We start from the raw sequence: 6,399 nt of genomic DNA, 5'->3' as shown, positions 1-6,399 counted from the left end.
ACACACACACACACACACACACACAGAGAATAGAGTATACAGAACAAGATTTTAAAGTTTAACAACTATGTAGTCAAAATGCCAAAAGAAAAGGGGCAGAGAGAAAGAGGTAGAAATAATATTTGAAGAGGCAGATGGCAGACAAAGACTTGAGAATCTATAGATTTAAGTATCTCCACACCACCCAAACAGGTTCCATATAAATATGTATTTACTTAAATTCTTCAAATTCTTAAATATACAACTCAGCAAAATGTAAACAAGACATTTGAAGAAAATATACAGTATCCAAATGGCCAGCAAATATGGAAAATTACTAATGTCAGCAGTGGGTAGAAAATTCAAACTCTTATCTACTACGACCTACTCAGTAGGATGGCTAACATAGCTGAGACTGACAAGACCAAGTGTTGACAAGGTTCTGGAGGACCTAGAACTTTCTGAAACTACTGACAGGCACATAAATTGATATGGCCACTGAAACAGTGTTTGTCCATGCACACCAAAGCTGAGAATATCCATTCCTTAAACCCCAGCAAGTTTTCTGATGGGACCCTAAGAAGGATGGATACACATACTCAGTAAGTGACTGGGAAAGAACAGGTCTTACACACTTACAGCGCTGTGAGGACAGACCTTTATCACCCATGTGAAATGAAGTACACTTAGTCAGCTATGTTCAGAAACTTTCCCCACTATACTTTTATAAGTTTTGCTTCACGAAAATTGACCCAGTAAGAATGAGTGTTCTAAATCTTTCATCCTCTGCAAGCAACAAGCAAGACCAACATGACTGGCCTATGAGGTTAAAATGGCTGTAAGCTAGTGAGATGACACAAATTGGACCGTGGAAAAGAAAAGTATCTTGTCACCCGGTCAAACAAAGTGTGGCTGTAGAGAACTGTGGGGTATCAGCGTCTTCAGTTGAAAGTACAAATCTGAACGAAGCTCACGAATGGAAAAGGAGGGAGGCCCAAAACTTTCTCGGAGCCTGACCGATCTGGATGCTGTTAGTCTCTGTGACCATCTGGGATGGAAGGACAGATGATCAGAGCAGTCACAGGAAAGAACCACGCAACTTGACAGAAGACGGTAGCATCCTCTAGCCCTCTGTGCTGAAAGTGTGGTACCTTCCTGCCTTTCCCTGTAGGTCTCTCACCAGCCAGGCCTTTGGTTAACATTTCCATGGATCTCATCTTTTTTTTTTTTTTTTTTTTTAAAACAGAGGAATAAGTGGTAAGTCTGAACTCAGTTTGAGATATGCCCTCAGGCCTGTGCCACACAATTCTGGGCCAGAGCAAAGGATGGCTTTCTCTTTCTCTCTCTCTATGAATAATGAAGACATTGTGGGACTTCTGGGAAGACCTGAGCTAGGAATCAGCTTCCCCATCACCAGAACAGTTATCACGTGAGGAAAGACCTGCATCTACCCAGCAGTATCTTCACTTGAAATCTTCCTTCTAACATGGACCCTACCCCCCTAGTCAGAGCAGAGGCTACCTCCTGGAGACAGGGCCTCTCATTTTAACTGAGGCTGGAATTTCAGCAGGCTTTGTTCTTAGCAGCATGAGGATGATACATTATCATTACAGGGCTACCTCCAGGGAAGCCAAGCCCAGAGCAGCAGGAGCAACTGTTGCCATGGTGACCAAGCAGAGGACCAAGTGAAAGCCCCAGGACTATAAATTCTCACGTCTCTCTGGATAAGGGTCTTCCTTGGTGGAATAACCTTGGAAGAGCCTTCCAGGTACAGACTGTGCAGTATACAAGGCCATGATATCACTTCATAGGCACACCTGGGCAGCGCCCAGGCGAGCTGTGCAGAGAGTAAAGAAATCTCATTTCTGATTTTTTTTTTTAAAAATCCCTTCTCTTGACACCCACCTCTCCTGTCTTCCAATGTGTGGGTGTTTTCCTTCCCTTGCTATTTCTCTTTTTGTCACCAGTCATTAAATTCTGCCCCCCCCCTTTCTGGGGCCAAGGAGAAAGGAACTTCATGCAGAAGGCTCTCTGCATCTTTTTGACACTCAGACTGCAGTCCAAGCTTGTGATGCTCACCCCTGCATCATGGCATTTTTGTGCCGCGGCACATGTTCTTTTGTACCATATGCACCTTGGCAAGTTATCGCTATAGCTGCTACCCACGCTGCCTCAGCCTCGTGACTGACTCTGTGAGAACGGAAGCCTCTCTGATCCCCTTCTCTTCTGTAGCTTGGCACACGGGAGACAATATTGATCAACTAAATGAACAAAGAAAAGTAATAAAAGTTAAATGCCTCCAAATAGAAAGCCACAGGGGGCACAGTGGATATATCTCAGATGGTTTCTGAACAACAGTGCTCAGAACACGGCATCAGCTTTCCCTGTAAGCATAACTGCACAGAATCTCCACATGAAAAGGAAACCGGGAGGCCACTGCTTCTCAGCTTTCCCTCTGGCCTTTCCGAAGACTAGTCTATGCCTCCTTTATTGACCAAGTGAGACAGACCTTCAGAGTGTAAAGCATGGACCAAGCCTCTCCCTGGAGTTGGTAGATGGTAGCTCATTTCTCTCTCTCTCTCTCTCTCTCTCTTCTTTTTTTGTTTATTTGTTTTTTTGAGACAGAGTTTCTCTGTATAGTCCTGACTGTCCTGGAACTCACTCTGTAGATCAGGCTAGCTAGCTCTCAGACTTGAATACAAAGTGATGCTCATCTACTCTGAATGAGCACCTAGAGGAAGCCAGGCGCTACAGAAAGCAATGGCAGAGCGTGGGTAAGCAGAAGTGCCACCAATCTGAAGAACAGTGAGGATTCATGGAAAATAAGCTACTACAGAACTTCGTTAGTAATAAAAACATGGATAATTGCACAGCGATAAAGAGCCAATGTCCCAATACCACACTCTGTGTGTCTAGATAGGAGAATGATGACAGTGGGCTGGATGCTGCCGTCCCAACATGCACAAGGCTGCAGACGTCAGGAGAGAGAGGTATTACCAAGTACAGTGGAAAGAGTGAAGGTAAGAAAGTATAGAAGGGCCTGGGTAAAGAATGGCAAAAGTCAATGAGGCTCAGCATAAAGTGCAAAATGAATCTTAGCACAAATTAGGCAAGCTACAGAAAGAATGGTTAAACTGGCTTTGAAAACCACGCCAAGTTTGCATTGATCCCGAGGCTGTGGGCAGTCTTTGAAGTCTTCAGGCTTCAAAGCATCCCTGGGGAAGGTCATCGAGCTTCAGAAGTGAAAGAAGGGTGAACTCAGTAATGAAGTCACTGAGGCTGACTTGAGGCCTAGACTAAGGAAGGTGAGAGGCTAGAACAGTCTCTGGGCTGTGACCTGGGAGTGTGCTTGAGAAACAGGCAGTGAGGACCTGGCCAGTCAGCCATCAGTCACGTTCAGATGATGGAAAAAGCAAAAACAAAAACAAAACAAAAACCCTGGGGATGAAGCCTTTGCCTTGAGTAACAAGCCAACGACAGTCTCAACGGAGACAGAAACAACCAAGAGATGGGCTGGGAAAATAATGAGGTCAGCCTTGAACTTGTTCATTAGGAGGTGCTGTTCTGCCTCTTGGCATGGGATCGCTTTAGGAGCTGTCAACAAAAGAAGAGTTGTAGTGACGGAGCGCTCTCCTCTACATATTCCCCATTCCAGCTTCGCCTTGCCATCTTACTGGTCCTGAGATGCAGTGGTAATTCATTTTGTCTTGGGTCCATCTTGGTCAGGTAGGAAATGTGTGACACTCCCTCAACTCCTTCCTCCAACCTCTACTCCGCTCATGTGGTTTTTGCAAAGCAATGGGTTCCACAGACGCACGCATCCCAGTCGCTGGCAACTGTGAATGTGTGTCTGTACAAAAAGGATCTGCAAAGCTATTTGAGAATCTTCAGCCAGGAAATTATCCTAGATCATCCAGGCAAACCCAATCCAATCATTTGACTTGCTAAGAACCTTTCCAAACTATAGAGAACAAAGTCCATTTCATATTTCAGTATGAAGATGAGGCTTATTTCGGCTGGCCTTGAAGGTGGAAGAAGTGTTCAGGATCAAAGAAGGTAGCAGTCTCTAGAAGCTTGAAGAGACAATGGGATAGATTCTCTGCTATAACCTTCAAAGAAGAAGAAGAAGAAGAAGAAGAAGAAGAAGAAGAAGAAGAAGAAGAAGAAGAAGAAGAAGAAGAAGAAGAAGAAGAAGAAAGTGGAGAGGGTTCCTTGGGATCACAGCATGTAATATCAAACAGCTTAACCACCCTGACACACCTACAGCAGTGTAACCAGAAAGGACTTTCTCCTAAGGGGCAGAGACAACACCAGCTTCCTGGGTCTCAGTGACTGATGTAAAGCAAAAGTGAACGATTCCCTCCGTGGCTTTCCAGAGGAGCGAGGGGGTGAAAACTTGTGCCAAGCCCTTGAGCCCATTAGCAGAGTGCCGTGCTGAAGTGTTTCACACAGAAGGGACAAGGGAAAGGCAAGCTGGCCATAGAGCTCCAGGTGTCACCAAGTCACCACAAGACCTGAGACACCACTAGTGTGTCTGAGACATTTTTCTTCTCCTCCTGGGTTGTCCCTGGGCCTGTGAAAGTGCTGTGCAACGCTGGTTGAGTCAGAAGGCAAGGTCCCATGAGTCTAAGCACCTTCCACAGTGACCCACTAAGACAGGCTAGGAAAGACCACCCACCCAGAGTGGTCAAGTGGCTTCCTCCTTGGAAGACCACCTCCTCCACCAGTCAGCTTTACGATGTATTGTCTTTGACCTTGACACAGGACTTTGATATTAAGAAAGCAGAGGCTTGGGCTGGTGAGATGGCTCAGCGGGTAAGAGCACCCAACTGCTCTTCCGAAGGTCCAGAGTTCAAATCCCAGCAACCACATGGTGGCTCATAACCATCCGTAACAAGATCTGACGCCCTCTTCTGGAGTGTCTGANAGGAGGAGGAGGAGGAGGAGGAGGAGGAGGAGGAAAGAAAGAAAGGAAACCACCACCACCACCACCACCACCACCAGCAGCAACAACAACACAGGGCCTTCTAAACCTATGGTTTACAGCGCCATGATAGTAACAAAGCTGTAAGACAATGCCTTTGTGCTAAGCCACCCAGCTAGTCAAACAATACAGCAGCAAACATAACTAGTCACAGCCACTGTGCAAGCCCCGCCCCAATCAGAAACTCTACCCGCAGCTTTTCAGCATAGACTATGGTAAAGAGAGGTCAGTTTAAATGCTTCTGGGGTTCCTTGAGGGTCAAAGCCTCTATAATAAAAATAATTCATGCCACAGATCTGGGTAAGGGCAACCTACTTAGAAGGGAAGGAAAGAGCCCTCTAAGACGAAAAGGGCCGGTAAAAGAGTTGAGGAGAGAGGAAGGGAAGGAAAGAGGAGCCAGAATGGCCCCGTGTCAGCAAAACCCAGAGAGGATGGCCTTTAAGTGGTAGGTGTTGATCAGAAGCACTAAATGCTACAGAGAGGAGAAAATTGAATTTGACAACAAGCAGGTCATTAGTGGTCTTCAAAGGAAGCGTTTCAGTGAAGAGATAGGGCAAAAGCCAGAATGCCAAGGATTGAAGAGAGACTGCAGAGAGAATAAGAAGTAAATAAGCTGTGAGCAGCCCTTTAGAGAAGTCCATGCATTATTCATCTTTATTTCTGTGATACTCAGCACAATACCGGAACACAGTGGGCGCTCATTAAACACTGGATTGAAGGCAGGACCCGAGTCGGTAGGTATAGGCCAGCGTTTCTCAAACTGTATTGTGCCTATAAATCACCTGGGGATTCTGACACAGCAGTGCTGGTGTGAGGTCCAAGAACCTGAGTTTCCCATCAGTTCCCAGATGATGCTGGGGTTGAGGTCTTCAGACCTCCCTTTGAGTAGCCTGGTGTAGATTATTACCCCACCCAACCCCCCAGAGGTCAACTCCCCTGAGCTCCTGGGTAATGTTATGATCCCAAAGACCAGTACAGCTTGTGCAACTGTAAGATTTGCTGACTGTGTGGTCATCTGCACAGGAAAGCTAAATCAAGAGCACAGACTCAAGCGAAGTCCTCACAGTAAACAGTCATGAAAGGCCTTTGAGCTCCAAATGCTGTCCACATTCCCAAGCGCCCCACCACCACCGACAGCTCCTCCATTAACAAAGTAACTCTTCCCATCCCACCACCCACCGAAAACAGGATGGAGGAGCTTCTGATAGTATGTGTGGGAAAGGGCCTGCTCATCCAGTGATCTCTGCAATTCCAATGCATGGATTTATAACAGCCATTAGAATTGAGAGGTGCCCAACAGAGGTACTGCTCAGAGAGAGCCGTAGCTGCTCATGTCTACCCCTCTTCCCACAGGAGCACAGGGAGGACCAACTGCATCCTAAAGGGCAAACCTGGCAAAGGAAATAATCCTAATGCAAACCATCTACCTACATCTC

Source organism: Mus pahari, chromosome 10 (assembly GCF_900095145.1).
Source record: "Mus pahari chromosome 10, PAHARI_EIJ_v1.1, whole genome shotgun sequence".
Classification (NCBI taxonomy): Eukaryota; Metazoa; Chordata; class Mammalia; order Rodentia; family Muridae; genus Mus; species Mus pahari.
Note: the sequence above shows the minus strand (reverse complement) of the source record.